At 49.2% G+C, this 15,408-nt stretch overlaps 1 pseudogene; it reads right to left on the bottom strand.

Moving 5' to 3' along the window:
- Window positions 1–14,303: 14,303 nt before the first annotated feature.
- LOC123359634 lies at window positions 14,304–14,509 on the bottom strand (annotated as a pseudogene).
- Between the last annotated feature and the right edge of the window lie 899 nt (window positions 14,510–15,408).

Raw genomic sequence — 15,408 nt, 5'->3', positions numbered from 1 at the left:
AGCAAGCAATGATTCCAGTTTCCCTTCCTTAGTGTCCACCTTCTCAGCTCTGACAAAACCAAAGAGCCTTGTCTGTGTCCCTGTTTCTGTTCCCATCCCATCCCCCGTTCCCAATTCCCCCTGCAGGCAAAACACCAATGATCCCAATTCCCCCATCCCCCGTCCCCTGTTCCCATTCCCCCGCCCCCACCTTCCTGATTGACTGTCAGACGATTTAGTATAACCTGAGTTCTGCTTAGCTATAACCTTAACCAATCATTTTACTGAAATGTAACTAACACAAACCTAACATACTGTATCATGGTTATTTAACCAATTATCTTCCACCCACCTTACATTGGTTTACACCCAAACAAAATTAATTATACAGCAGACAGAAACAATCACAGACCCAGACAGAGACCATGCAAATAAACATACAAAACAATATATAAGTGAGGATTTCACAACTACAATACTATACAGACATAAGCGGTTTTCCCCAGCTTGCGTCTATTGATAATTGTGGATAAAGCTTCTTGCTGTTGGAAAATCATAGTGCTAATGAAGCCTTTCCGTATTAGGCCTGAGTAAACCAAAGTTATGTTATGCTTGTCCAAACTGTGTTGGAAAGCTTACAGAACTCATTAGACTGAAGGCCGTGTATCTACCTAAGTCAGCTATTTCGTCTTATCAGTTTTGTTTGGCTCCCCAAGTATACGTTGGCTCCCCAAGATTATGCAGCTGTGTTCCCATGTATGTCTTCAAGATATTTAGTACAAAGGGTCAACAGATGTACCTTGTTTCCCCTTCAGAATGACAAATGTATCCTCAACAGCTGTATGTCTCTTGTAGCCCCCACAAAATGATATATGTATCCTGCGTACCCAATTTATCCCCTAACAGATACATGTACAGGTTCTACAGGTCAACCAAATGACGTAGACATACGTAGGCTAAGTTGTTTGTTACTGATTATAAAAAGGCCCTTTCGGACTTGTGGGGTGTGTCTCTCTCTTTGGCACGAGCCGAGATGAGAGCACCCGCTCAGCTGACCGATCAATAAAGATAATGGTACTCGTCTCTCTGATCCTCCGTGCCTCCTTGGTGTAATTAGGTAAGATCCGGGGGGAAAACGAAGCCCTTTTGGCTAACAAATTGGCGACTCCACGCCGGGGACTTCTCTCCCTGTAGGGGGCGCGACCGGCGGCCGAGGACGGCTCAGGAGAGTGGCCACCTTGAGCTATTGGTTTGCTCGAGCTCCGGGTCGCCGCAATCGGCCGGGACGGCTACGCCCCCTCCATAGAGAACTCCAGCAGACACGGAGGCAAGACAGTACCAGAAAGAGGGGAGTCCACCTGCCAGGACGTGGCCACTCCGGGCGTGGGTTAAGTGCGTTTACCTCCTGGGTTTTGAGGATTAACGCCCCCGAAGTGAGGGTTGGGACTTTGGGCCCCTAATGGTAAAAGACTGTGGGTAAAAGCTTTCTCGGTTAAGGTACCTAGGTTCAGACACGGCTAATGAATAATTCCATTTACTCCACGAGTCTGTGGGCCGTGCTGAACAATTACTGGGAGCAGCCCCAGGGCTGGCTTTTCTTTTTGGTAGGGGTACTTTTGTTTCTTGTTCTGTTGGTATGCTGGAAGCCGAAACTGTGATAACCGGGTCTAGGAGTGTGTGAACCCATCTTCTCTCCCCCCCCTTCCTTTCCGTGTGGGCTACTGACAGTCTGATCATCTCACTGGACGCAAGCGGGCGCCGTCTCCCAGAGACTAGCCGATGCTCTTTGCTGAAGGGAGATGTAGGAGAGTCGTAGTCTTCCTTGTGAGTCTCTCCTGTGTGAGTGCCCTGTAGGGAGAGATCCTTAGTTTATGAGCTGCTAGTGCGAACAGGGCAGTGTGTGTGTAAGTGGAAAATGGGTAAGGGACAGTCTAAACATTCCACCTCACCCCCTAAGGGTACCCCAGCATATTATATGTACGTACATTATGGTTCTAAAACCTGCAGGTATTTAAAGAATTGGAATCTTCATACGCATGAAGATCCATCTAAACAATGTCCATTAAAAGGTACTTTCAATCTAAATAAGATCATATATCTCAGAGGAGCTTTTAATCGTCAAAGAAAAGCCTCTGACACAGTGTAAGCAATTTGTCTAGGTATGGGTTAATTTAAAATGCAGCTTGGCAGAGAAATAGAAAGTTGCTTTGTGTTCAAGGTCAAGAAACAAAACTGCTTTCAGCCCCAGCTGGTTGTGGAAAAATAAAGACAGGCAAACCAAAGGCAGTACAAGTTACAGAACTGGTGAGATTACATTTGCAAAGCTTAACTGTTCAGTGAGATCCAACAGTCTGACTTTGTGACGGATGCCGGTGTTGGTGTGGCTTGGTGACACTGGAGAAGCCAGAGGTAGCTGACCTGGACTAGAATCTCTGAAAGAGACACCGCAGGAGATTCCAGGGTGTAAAAAAAAACAAAAAACCAGCCCTCCCAAGAGCGGAAGCATGTTGGAAATTCTGAACAAGCTGTATACAGGATAATCTCCCGTCCACCTATTCCCCCTTTTCTGAACGTTATATACAGACGTGGCCAGTCTGGACATGTGTGAGTATTAACGTGGCTTAAGGCTTGGGGCATTTATATTTTTCCTGAGTGATGTGGGAGCATTCCCAACACTCTCCATTGTTGTTTTATTATTTGTAATGAAGTTTTAAAATTTGGTTATATGGTGTGTTTTCTCTATCCTCCCCCAATGTCCTGCAGTCCTGTCCTGTCTGATCACCTGACATGAGGGATAAATGGGTAACAGGAATTTGTCACAGTTTGGTGAGCAATAGAGAATGGGGGAACCCTGTAGAATTTACACCATCTATTTGTTTTACCCTTGTTGTTTTATGTTTGTTTTATTTGGTTCTGTTGCTGTTATATGTTGAGGATTGCATAATTAAAGGTGTGCCCACTCTCAGCTGCAGCAAGTCTGAGAACTGGAGAAGGGTTTAGCATTCCTCTCTCCACCCTGGTTGACCGGGAAGGGTGGCAGGTGGATCTACCCCCAGTCGTAGCAGGACTGGGCAATAGAGTAGTTGGAGAGAAGGGACGAGATGTGTACTTGATAACTAGAATTGAGCAATTAAGAGCATAGATCATGAACCAGGCAGCAACTCAAACCTGCGCCAGGGCAAGTTGCAGGCCTTGAGACAGGACTTCCAGTTAGAAAAGGAAGCTCTGGCTAAGCATGTACCAGTCCTTCAGGGACTTGTTAAAATTTAACCATTCGTGCTCAGCATATGCTGTAACAGCAGTGTGTTTGCTACAAGAGGAAATTAAATAGTTAATGGGCCATGCGTTTTGCTCAGGTGGTGAGCCTCACAAGGGAGGACTCGGGTAATCTTGAGTAAAAAAAATGTTTTAGGGAAAAGACCAGAAGGGTGGGGGCTAGTTGAGAAGCCCACCCTCCTAGCTAAACTGGTAGTGGAACAAGTTGGTGCCCATGAAAAAAAAAAAAAAAAAAAAAGGATCGGGCCCAGGCGGGCAGGCAACAGACAGAGAGCTTGGAGAACAGGTTGGAAACTTTTGAGGGTCTAGTGGAAGGAAGGAGTAAGTAAGTGTAAGCATGGGGATTTCAAATACTCAGAATGATATTTGGAATGGTGATTTGAATTGGTAAGTGGCTGTTGGAAGACAGGCAAGTGATTTAAGGGAAGGGCAAGTGATTTTTAAAGGAGAGTGAAAAGTTAACTCTGTAGTTGCTGGAGGGAATAGTAGTTGAACTTTGTAAAGATGCTAAAGAGAAAAGTTCTTGGTGTTTTTTTAAATATTTGTAAATAAATTCAGGCAAAGAAATTATTAAATTGCAATCATTTGGCTATGAACAATTTTGTTGAATTAGCTAAAGAATGTATACAGTGCTATGTAAATAAAAATGTATTAGGCTCTAAGGCACTATAAGTGGTGATGTTTTCTTTCAGTGTTTAAAAGCAGGAGTTAAAAGTAAAAAGCAAGCCAGAAAGCATCTGTATTAATGCAAATTATCTAACTGATAAGGTAGAGGCCACTGAAACCTGGGCTGCCTATAAAACACATATAAGAAAATATGGGGTAATTCCCCTGTTTTGCCTGAAATCAACAAGGGTATTTGTATATTTTAAGCAATGATTGACTGCCCAGAAGGGGTAGACCTTTGTTTTTGTCTTTCAGATAATCAAAGAAAACTAATGCCAGCTAAACAGCATTCAACGTACCATGATTTACTGGCACAGTAAAAATTATGTTTTGTGTTCTATGTTCTGTCTTGTGGTGTTTGTCTCGTGGCCAGAATTGTTGTGTTTAATATTTTCATGGGATGGTCTGATTTGAAATCAAGCGGAAGTGTTGGATTGAAATGCAGATACTTGTTTTGTTTAACTTAGAATACAAAGTGTTTGGATACATCAGAAAAATGTGATCTACTAAAGTCTAATACATTTTCTTAAGTAAGAGAAAGAAACTACATTGGCCAAATCTTTTAATTGAAAATTGTTGTTAAAATTTGTGTACCGACAGTCTTTGGAAGCAAAGACATGAAAAAGTTAACCCACTCCCCTTATTGTACAGGGGATCCTTCTGGCTACCTCAAACTTTTAGCCAGAGGGCTGGGGATGGTGGATAGCTATTGGACTAGAGGTTATATTACGTGAACTTCTCAAAGTGGGTGTGCTTGTCCTGGTTTGTTGTTCCAAAGCTCTGTAATAAGGTTATATTAGTAAAAAGGTATATGTGGCATATATTAAATAATAAGACTAATGTACTGTATAACAGCAATGTGTATATGTTCATTGTTAACAAAAGGTGTATAAGTAAAAAGTAAAAGTTTCCTTTGTAGGTTAAAAAAGCCAAGAAGGGAAAAGGAAAAAGAACGAGTTAACTGAGGAAAAAATAGTTAACATATTCAGTTTCAAGATAAGACACTGACTCTGTTCAAGGACTTGGCTAACAACCAAGAAAAGGGGGGGGGCTTGAATATACCCAAGCAGATGTAAAATCTGCAAAGACACTAATGCAATGTGTTAGGTTTCTTTTCTCACAGGTAAAGAAGCACTATCCGAAGACCCTAGCAGCCCCGCTACTCGTTGGAACCAGAAGACTGGGTCTACATAAAGGTCCACCAACGAAAGACTGCTTTGGCTCCATGCTGGAAAGGCCCTTATTGAGTCCTGCTGACTACCAACACCGCTGTGAAGTGCCAAAGACTGACTGCTTGGACCCAGGATTCTCATTACAAAAAGACCCCTCCGCATCGGGAGAATTCTCCTACTGATGATTAGCCTATTTCTCCTTCTAGCTCCACTGTGCCTTCTGGACAGCAGGGAAAAAGGACAAGGTGACGTGCTAGGAACCTCTCCCTTGTCCACTGACAGATTTACTGTGCCTTTGAACTTTTCTAGAAGAAATGCTCATTCCACTGACATTGCCAAAGTCCAGGAATTCCTGACCAGAAAGGACATTGAGAACTGACCCTGGTGAAGAATCAAAGAATTATACACTGGCAGGAAGAAATTTGTGGGACCCATGTTTGGGAATGTGGTATTGATTGGATTTTGGGGTTTATTCTACAGGCTGCGCCCTGTGTTTTGGATAAATCCTTCAGTATGTATTGCCCTCCCTAATTGGATTTTAAATGACATTGCCTTTATCCAGTTTTCAGATCACTTTTACATACCCAGATTGCTCACAAGGGGCTGCCATTAGATTAGCACAACAAAAAGCCTAGGTTATTTCCTCTGGAGAAAGGGGAATTAACCAGATCCCTGTGGGCTGGGGCCAATAGTGAAGCAGCCATTTGAAATATTTTTCAAAGCTGAGAACATGATAAGAAATTGGGCCAACTAAAAAAGGCCACTAGCCTTATTTTTGAAGCTCAGCTATCTTAAGTACAGGCTGGAGTCGGTGAGTTACATGTCATTTCCATCTTTAGTTCTATGACCCAGAAGTTACTGACAGAGATGGTATTGAATATCACTGAGGCTGGGAAGGCATTGCAGTGGAATCTAGTATGTTTAGAAATCCAGGATTTCCTGAATGACAAGCTGATGGCCATTTGAAATGATCTTAAGCACCAAACTTGGCCACTGCCCTTACAGACACATCAGGAACCATCTGATCTGTGGTCATGAAGACATACTTGGACACTTTCTAAGTGGAAGTGTGTACATTTACAGTGCTCCTTCCAAGCATATGGACCGGTTAGGGTGGGTGTGGCTCCCACATACCGAATCCTGCCGGATCCATGGGAAGGATGCATGTGGGACTTAATACCCCCTCATTAATAACCCCAGCTCCCTAGAGATTAATTGCTTTTTTTGGCCTCAAAGTGTGAGAAAACTCAGCCAAAAGGTTTGGTGAGTATTCTCAAAGGGGGGAGTTGTTGGAAAATCATAGTGCTAATGAAGCCTTTCCGTATTAGGCCTGAGTAAACCAAAGTTATGTTATGCTTGTCCAAACTGTGTTGGAAAGCTTACAGAACTCATTAGACTGAAGGCCGTGTATCTACCTAAGTCAGCTATTTCGCTTATCAGTTTTGTTTGGCTCCCCAAGTATATGTTGGCTCCCCAAGAGCATGCAGCTGTGTTCCCATGTACGTCTTCAAGATATTTAGTACAAAGGGTCAACAGATGTACCTTGTTTCCCCTTCAGAATGACAAATGTATCCTCAACAGCTGTATGTCTCTTGTAGCCCCCACAAAATGATATATGTATCCTGCGTACCCAATTATCCCCTAACAGATACATGTACAGGTTCTACAGGTCAACCAAATGACGTAGACGAACGTAGGCTAAGTTGTTTGTTACTGGGTATAAAGGTAGGCCCATCTGGCCATGTCAGGTGTGTCTCTTTCTCTGGCACTAGCCGAGAGGAGCACCCGCTCAGCTGACCGATCAATAAAGGGTGTGGTACTCGTCTTCCTGTCTCCGTGCCTCCTTGGGGTAATTAGGTAAGCGCCGGGGGGAAACGAGCCCTTTTGGCTAACAGTGGGACGGCGAGTGGTGGCTCCGCACGGGGGGGCCGGGGGCTCAGACCCCCAGTTCCAGGCGCCATCAGCCCCACCCCTCCTCTCCCTCTGTAGGGCCCTGACAGCCCCTTCAGGCCCCCCAGTGTCTCCCCGTCTGTTGTGACCTTCTCGCCTGTCCTTCCCCCATCTGTGGGGATCCCTCAGCCCCCAGCGTCCCCTCCCCGACCCTGTACACTCTGCCCGGCCTTTCCCTTCGCCCCCCTCCTCCCCCAGCCCCTAATTGCCTCCATCCCATTTCCCCACGGCTGGGCCCCACTTTCCCATCCCCCCACTCTCCCAGTCCATCCCCAGGGTGTGAGGTTCCTCATCTCCAATCTCTGCTACCCCCAACCTGCCGGGTTCCCCTTTTCAGCCACTGTGGGGTCCTCCAACCCGCCCCCACCCATCCACTCTGGGCTCTCTAAATCCCACATTCCCACAATGCACCTCGGTAACCCCACCCTCCTCTGTCCCTAATCCCCCTAGTCCCTTCTCTTGGGTCCCCCTGGACACCCCAACCCACAGTCTGGCCCCCACATACATCCCAGTCACTCATTCACACACTGAGCTAGTTCTTCAGGGGCCCCCACAGCCCACCAAACGTCTCCATCCATGAGCCCCATGGACCTGTGGCCGGGAAATGGGGGAGGCTCCCACTTTGGCTGGGCTGGTTGTGGGTGTTAATCTTTTCCTGGCTTGTGTGTGCTGAGCTCACAAAGGGTTTTTGCTCCCTTGGGGTGGGGGGTGGTTTTGGCCGAAGGTGACGTGGTTTGGTAGCCCTGTGGATGCTGCGTGGTGTCTGGAATGGGGCGTGTGTTCCCATCATGCCCCTTCCCCTCTGCCTGCAGAGCTGAGCACAGACAGGTCTGAGGAGCAGAGCAGGAGCTCTGGGAAGGAGAAGAGCAATATGAAGATGGAGTCTAAGATGAGGCCAGGTGACTTCTGTGGAGGGAGACATGCTGGACAGCACCAAGGATTGGGGAGACAACCAGGTGAGAGCCCAGGGCTCAGATTTCTAATAGTAGCTGTGATGGCAGAATGGGAGGAGGGTTGAAGCCGGAGCCCTGGGGTGCGGGAGTAGCGAGAAGAGGAGCCTCGCCACCATTGCTTTTTCTTTTGTGTTGTGTTTCATACCAAGGGGAAAGAAGTCGCGGGGACGGAGTCCAGCCCGGAGGTGAGATGGCAAGTGAGCGAGAGCAGTGACAGGGTGAATCCTGTTGATGCCAGGCAAGACCTGCCCAGCTGGGATGAGAGTAGCTGTCTCTGTCGGTGAGAGAAGTATCTGGTTTGGGAAGGGCTCTGGTCACAGCCCCCCTGGCTCCAGGCAGGGACGTCCCGTTACCTGGGTGTGGGTTTCTGGACTAGCTGTGGCTTCAAGGGAGATGATGTTGCCATTTGCGGGGGCTGATCATCTCTCTGGCCAGGAGTGGTGTGTGCTCCCTAGCAGAAAGTTGGATCCATGAGGGTGTCTCCCTGTTCTGAGTTTCTTTCTTTCTCCGAGGTTTCTCTCTCTGTGTTGGCCAACTTACACTCAAACTCTCTCTCTCCTTTCATGGACACCTGTCATGTTCAGTTGCCTGCATCCTCTTCCTCTGCTCCCCCTCCCCCAGTCTCCTATGGGCTCAGCTGGGTCTGTCTGCCCACGGGCAAGGTCTCTGCCATACTGGGAAGGATGTGTCCTGCCTGCCAGGATAAGGGGGTTGCTCCTGCCACCCCCTATCTTCAGGGAGACCTCACTGGTGTAACTGGGTCACAGCGTGAGTGGCCAGTCATGGCTTTGGGGCTGTGGGGGCTGAGACTGAGAGGGGTGGGCTCGCGGTCATGGCTTTGGGCACAGGAGAAGTGGGGCTGGGATTATAGATGCCCAGAACCCCCCTTATCACCCGCTAGCTCCATTACTGCATCACCCAAAAGCCTCGCTCAGGGCCCACTATGCCTCCTTGTGCTGGGCACTGCAGGGCCAATCAGAGGGACAGCAGGATGCATGAGGAAATAGATGAGAGTGTGAGGCAGATGGGTGAAGGGGGGTGTGTGACATACATTGGGGATGGATGGGAGGTTGAGAGTTTGACGGACAGCGGGACAGATGGAGAGCTGCAGGGATGGATGGTGACATCACAGGCTGGACTTGTGATGGGTTCAGCTCATGGCCGCTGGCCCTGTCATCTCCTGCCCGCATCTGCCCGTCTGACTCTGCCCCTGTCTCTCACAGGCAGCACTCAGCAGAGTCTGGCCCTGTCGTTACACTGGTGCCTACATGCAGTGCACACCTGTGTGTTATGTGCTCCTGGAGTGCTCTGGCGGGGACAAGCGTGCGGCTCATGGCTGCTGAACCAGCTACTCCAAAGCCTGCCACAGATCTCCCCGTCCTTGGGCAGCAAGACCCTGGCCGGGGGGTTCCCTGTCCCTCCTCGCTGCCTGCTCAGCACAGAGACCGAGGTCACCTGCCTCTGCCCAGGCTCCAGCTGGAGCTGCTCCCGCCCCGAATTGCTGGTATCCAGCCTGGCCGGAGTTGGTGCGATGTCCTAGCAGAGTCCATTCTTTCTCCCCTGTAGATGATGATTTTCCCCACTGCAGTTAGTTGCTCTTTCTCTGCTTCCCTGTAGCCCCTCCCCAGTGATAGTGACCCCTGCTGGCCAGGCACGGGAGTGTCCTGTAGGTGCCTTCTTGTAGGAGCAGTGACTCCTGGTGGCGAGGGGCAGCAATGCCTGGCTTGTATCCCCCCTAGCATTGCTGCAGCGACCCCTGGTGGCCACTGAAGGCAGTTGCCTATGTGACCCCACCACTGCCATTGCGCCTGTGAGCGCTGGTGGGTAGGTGAGGCAGGGCCCTGTATGTATATCAGCCATTGGGGCAGTGCCCTCTGCGTATCCCACTCTCATCTCGGTGACTCGTGTTGCCCAGGTGGGGCAGCCCCCTGTGTGTATTTACTCCCCCCAACCCCTGCATTGGGCCAGTGACCACTGGTAGCCAGAGGAGTCAGTGCCTGAGGTGTATTCTCCACCTCCCCCAAGGTGGCAGGGTGCCTGGGTGGCCGTGTCAGGCAGTGCCCTGGGTGTCTTCCAACCCCTTTGTGGCAGTGAGCCCTGCTCCTGGTGTGTGTCACTCCCCCACTAGGGATGTGCACTGGTGGCCAAGTATGGCAGTGCCCTGTGTGTAGCCCCCTCTCTCCCTGCCCCTGCCCCCCAGGGTGACCAGATAGAAAGTGTGAAGAATCGGGAAGGGGTGAGGGTTAATAGGCACCTACATAAGAAAAAGCCCTGAATATCGGGACTGTCCCTATAAAATCGGGACATCTGGTCACCCTATCCCCTCTACCCCTGTGCCAGGTATGGCAGGCACTGATCCCTGGCATCCCCGTGGGGCAATACCCTCTGTATATCCCCCTATTGGGGCAGTGACCCCTGCTGGTCAGGTGGGGCAGTGCCGTGTGTGTGTGTGTCCCCTATTTAGGTAGTGACCCCTGGTGGCTAAGTGAGGCAGTGGCCTTTGATTTCCTCTTCTCTCCCCAGCCCCCTCTCTCTCTGGGGTAGGGCACCCAGTTGGGGCACTACCTGATGTATATCTCTACTAATTGGAGCAGTGACCTCCCCGTGGTGCCCTGGTGTGGCAGTGCCCTATTGGTATCTCCCTCCCCCTCATCCCCCCACACCACGACCACCACTGCAGCAGTGCCCCCTGGTGGCCATGTGTGGCAGTGCCCTGCATGTATCCCCCCCAACCATTGCTGCAGTGACCCCAGGTGCCCAGTTTGAGTAGTAGCCTGTGTGTACTTCACCTCTTGGGGCAGTAACTTGTGGGGCCACGTAGGGCAGTGGCCGGTATGTACCATCTCCTCTGGAGCAGTGACCAATGGTGTCTTGGTGCTAAGATGCAGCCACCTCTGGGGTACATGGTGGGGCTGTTTACAGGACAATGGGGACAGGCCCCCCCCGTTCCAGGAAGTAGGGAAATGTCTGGTGTTCGGGGCAGAGCGTTCCACCTTCTATTGAACTGTGATGCTCTGAGCACCTTTCCCCTGCATGAAGAAGACCCTGTGTGGCTCCAAAGCTGGTCCAGTAACAGGTATCACCTCACCTGCCTTGTCTCCTGGTATTCTGGCCAGTGTCCAACTTCCCCTTCGCCGTTGGTCCTCAAACCTCCTGCAAGCAACCCCCCCCAGTCCCTTAAGATGCCAAACCTCCCCTGGAGCCCAACCCACCAGGGGGCACCCCACCTGAAAACCCTACGGCACCATGGGAGTGGTAGTGTCTCCTGCTTTCATTTCCTGACAGCCGCTGCGAGGCAGGGCCCAGACTTCCCATTTCTGGTGCGAGTCCGGAAGCAGATGCTGCCTTGAGGCGGTGCTGGGAAGGGTGATGCTGGTGTCAGGAGAAAGCAGGAGGAGTAGGTGTGGTCTGTGCTACTGTCCCCCTAATCCCTGCTCCCCCCCTCTGGCTCCCAACCCTGAACCTCCTCTGGTGCCCCCAAGCTCTGCACCCCTAACCCTGTGCCCCCTCCAGTTCCCCTAACCCCTGCACCCCTAACCCCTGCCTCCTCCCGCACCCGTAATCCCTGCACTGTGCCCCCTTTTCCCCTAACCCCTGCACCCCCTCCTGTGCCCACTTGGGGAAACTGACCTGGATGCACGGAGTAGCTGGCATTGCTGCTCGCTCCCCCCGCCGCCCCTGAACACTGCTCCTCCGCACATCGCTAGGGGGCTGTGAGAGGGGGAGCAAGGAGCGACATCAGGGCTCCCTGCCTCCAGGTCACCTTCCCCCCCTGGGCTGCGTAAGGGGAGGACAGAGAGCAGCAGCCCAGGGGGGGAAGGTGACCTGGAGGCAGGGAGCCCTGATGTCGCTCCTTGCTCCCCCCTCACAGCCCCCTAGGGGGGCACGGAGGAACATTGGGGGGAGCAGTATCCGCTCATCACCGCTCTCTCCCCCTTCTCTTCCCCTCCCTCCCCTCATGTTCCTGAACAGGGAGAAATCTGGGCACCACCCCAAGCAGCACTCCCCTGCCAGCCGGGAGCAGTTTCTGACTTTACACCAGCAGCACACACCTCTCTGCTACCGTACAGCACCGCCCTTGACCACGGTACCCCTGGGCAATTCCCTGGTGGCACCCACCCCTAAGGCTGGCCCTGGCTATGGGCTTCAGAGGGAGTGACCAGACCAGGCGGCCATGGAGAGCTCCAGCCCCTGTTCTCCCCTCCCAGCTTGTAGCAATCAGAGGCCAGGGACATGCTTCCATGCTGATGACAGGTACTGCTCGATAACGAGCCAAAGTACCTTCATATTCCTCATCTGAGTCAGATGCCACCCACCGAAGATTGATTTTCCTGTCTAGTGGTTCAGGTTCTGTAGTGTCTGCATCAGCGTGTTGCTCTTTAAGGACTTCTGACAACATGTTTCACACCTCGTCCCTCTTGGATTTTGGAAGGCTCTTCAGATTCTTAAACCTCGGGTTGAGCCCTTTAGCTGTCTCTAGAAATCTCACATTATACCTTCTTTGCGTTTTGTCAAGTTTGCAGTGAAAGTGTTCTTAAAGTGAACAACATGTGCTGGGTCATCACCCAAGACTGCTATAAAATGAAATATATGGCAGAATGCAGATAAAACCATGGAGCAGGAGACATACAGTTCTTCATCAAGGTCTTCAGTCACAAATTAATGCATTATTTTTTTAACGAGCGTTATCAGCATGGAAGCATGTCCTCTGAAATGGTGGCTGAAGTATGAAGGCATATGGATGTTAGCATATCTGGCACGTTAATACCTTGCAAAGCTGGCTACAAAAGTGCCATGAGAGAGCCTGTTCTCACTTTTAGGTGACGTATATATGACACGGGCAGCATTATCTCCAGTAAATGTAAACAAACTTGTTTGTCTTAGCGATTGGCTGAACAAGAAGTAGGAGTGACTGGACTCTAAAATTTTACGTTGTTTTCTTTTTGAGTGCACTTCTGCAACAGCAAAAAAAAATCTACATATACAAGTTGCACTTTAATGGTAAAGAGATTGCACTACAGTACTTTATATTTTACAGTGTAAATATTTGTAATAAAACTGTATATAGTGAGCACTGTACACTTCGTATTCTGTGTTGTAATTGAAATCAATATATTTGAAAATGTAGAAAAACAAAAAATTAAATTAGTATTATATTGTTTAACGGTGTGATTAAAACAGATTAATCATGATTTTTTTTAAAGTTAATTGTGTAAATTAACTGCGATTAATTGACAGCCCTAGATTTGAATTTTTCTGTCACATGCAGGACAAGCTAGAATATCTGTGTGCAGGGAAAGAGCCTGGGGGGAATTGTGCTGTGAAATTATTTCCTGTTCTGACATGTCCCCAATTGCCCTTTTTGCCCTAACAGGCTGCAGCGCAACATCCATGTTTTGCTCCAGCTCATTCGGTCCTCCCAGGGGCCGGGGAAGGGAAATGGCTGCAGTGGAGCCAGTTGAGGGAGGGATGATCAGGGAGTTGCTGGCGGGTTCCCTTGGTGGGAAGAAAGGGCAGTAAATACATAGGGGGTGGGAACTTCCAGGGAGGTTGGTCTGTGTGGGAGAGGGCAGGAAATCCCCAAGGTGGGGAAAGGGTGGGGGACAGGGTGTGACAAACCTGCTGGGATTTGTTTACTGTGAAGCTCCAGCATTTCTCAAATGTGGCCACCAGGGGCTTTTATTGTGGCCACAGTCTCCCGGGCTGTAATTGAGGGGGAGTCAGGGGCAGCAAAGCAGCGGCTCATCCCCCGGGCTGCCTGCAGGGGCTGGTCCCTACCCCCTTCCGGAGTCACAAACACTGCAGGAGCAGGCAACCAGTGGGAGTCCCCACCTTCCCACGTGCGGTGGGGCTCAGGCTTCAGGCTTCTGCTCTGGGATGGTGGGCGGCAGGCTCAGTCAAGATACATGGAACGTAGGCTGGGTGGGGAGAAGTCTGTGTAACTCATGCAGTTAATTATTGATATACATGTGACCTCAAATATTACCAATGTGTGTTCCCCACCCCCCCACCAACCATCTCCCAAACAGACCCTCAGTCCAAAACGCATTTGTTCTTCATATTGTTGAAAAGACTCACAGCAAACAGAAGAATTCCAGTTTTTAAAACAATCCTCCAGCAAGACAAAGAAACTCACATCTGTAAACTCAGAAAACACTCCCAACAAATTTTAACAATATGTTATCACGAAGAAACCAAAGGGCTAAAAAGACTTGATTCTTCAACTACTTTTTAAAAAAGCCTTCTCAAATCAGCATTTTTAGAGTGAAACTTTTTCTGCTTTTTTAACCACACAATTATCCCCAGAAGGAGAGGCACTGGTCCTGGAGACACTGCAATACCAGATCAATGCATAGGGTGGACAGAGCAAGCTCCAATTCCATCCCCTTGTTTCAAAAATCAATTTAACATACAGTCCTCAAATAAAGAACCTATCAGATATTAAACTGATAAGAACAGACATAATTTAGATAATTTTTTATCTCAAGGTTCCCAAGACACAGACAAAGTTTTCATCTTGAGACCAAAAACATCAAGACACTTGATCACGGCCTTGAATAGACCAAGAAACTACTCACCCCATCTGAGCTCAAAAAGCCAAGAAGCTTGATCTTAGCCGTCAGGAACCAAGAAGTGATGCTGAGATTCTCGGATGCTAGACAGCCACTCTTCCCCCACTGCTTTCTACTTCAGCACGAGGAGCTCCCAGACATGCACCAAACACCATTCACGAGGCTTTGATAACTAGGTAACTCAAAGTGATGATCACTTCCCCGAAATGACTCCACTGGAAGAATTCAAAGCAAGAGCCCTTAACACACAATTCTGTTCAAAGACAGAGAAGTCTTTCAGCCTCCTTCCTCTGGCTGGTTTCCCTGTACACTCCTAATTTGCATAAACCCACCCACTGACCTGTAACTAACAGGCCAAAGAAAGCCTATGCAAGCGCTATACCACAGCCCCAATGCTCTTTTCTGCTCCTTCTCAAACGTACAGTCATCAGGCACACATAAGATAGTTTTGCTCCATACCAGTCCAGTTTCTTGTCCAACCACTGCACACACATGGTATAACCCTACCCTGAGCTGATTCCTGACTTTTGTGCTCAATACAGGAAAACGAGAATTGAGAGAGAAGCTGTGCAGGGAAGTCTTCCTCAACTTGCACTCCACTCCCCAAGGGCCTTTCGGGCTCTTCTGTGGACTTCAGGTTCCATTTGATTGCCAAGGTTTATGGTCTTATTAATTAGCCATCTCCTAATGCAAGGATGCTACATGTCAGACTAAAGATCGATTTTCCAAAAGAGCTGAGAAACAGAACTAAAGCTGAGCCTGAGGTGTTACATTTACGTGAGCATCCAGAATCTGACTGTGCCCTGGCAAGTTCAATGCTTCTGAAAGAAATCAGAAAAT

Source organism: Mauremys mutica, unplaced genomic scaffold, assembly GCF_020497125.1.
Source record: "Mauremys mutica isolate MM-2020 ecotype Southern unplaced genomic scaffold, ASM2049712v1 Super-Scaffold_100163, whole genome shotgun sequence".
Lineage (NCBI taxonomy): Eukaryota > Metazoa > Chordata > Testudines > Geoemydidae > Mauremys > Mauremys mutica.
The sequence above is the reverse complement of the archived record's forward strand: the minus strand, read 5'-3'. Positions and strand labels throughout refer to the sequence as shown.